General features: G+C 41.2%; 1 protein-coding gene across 1 annotated transcript in view; it reads right to left on the reverse strand.

Annotated features, from left to right (window-relative positions):
- The window catches only part of LOC119589177, a 57,061-nt gene that overhangs the window by 5,824 nt on the left and 50,761 nt on the right, over nt 1–476 (reverse strand). The window lies entirely within an intron of this gene.

A 476-nucleotide genomic window follows, 5' to 3' on the forward strand; every position in this document is an offset into this window, starting at 1 on the left:
AGGATCAAAGGGTAATTTGGAATTCGAGTCTAACCGACTTTAGACTCAGCCTAGCGGGACTGTCTACTCTTGCCCGAGAATAGCGGATCTTAATATTCTGTTCATATTCATAAATAATAAGCGTTGAGTCTGAAAAGAAAGTACTGGTGACGGCCGCAGAAATTGATACATAACGTCCGGAGCCTACATGTTAAGGGAGGTTGGGAACCACTGATCTATAGGCAGGGCAATGATCCTCAGAGATAATTTAATGGCGATAACGCTGCCACAGATGATTGACAGTTCCATACTTCCTGTCTGGGACTGTTCATGCGAGATACGGTTTGTGGATGGTCATTACTTTCTACGAAACTGTACTCACCCTCTATTTGTACTAGGTAAGTAAGTATGCGTCCCACATTAATGCTTTCTAGATATTTATAATCCAGTAAAGTCCTTTGGAATGACAATATAAATGACATTCCTAAATGCTACTG

Source organism: Penaeus monodon, chromosome 25, assembly GCF_015228065.2.
Source record: "Penaeus monodon isolate SGIC_2016 chromosome 25, NSTDA_Pmon_1, whole genome shotgun sequence".
In the NCBI taxonomy this organism is placed as follows: domain Eukaryota; kingdom Metazoa; phylum Arthropoda; class Malacostraca; order Decapoda; family Penaeidae; genus Penaeus; species Penaeus monodon.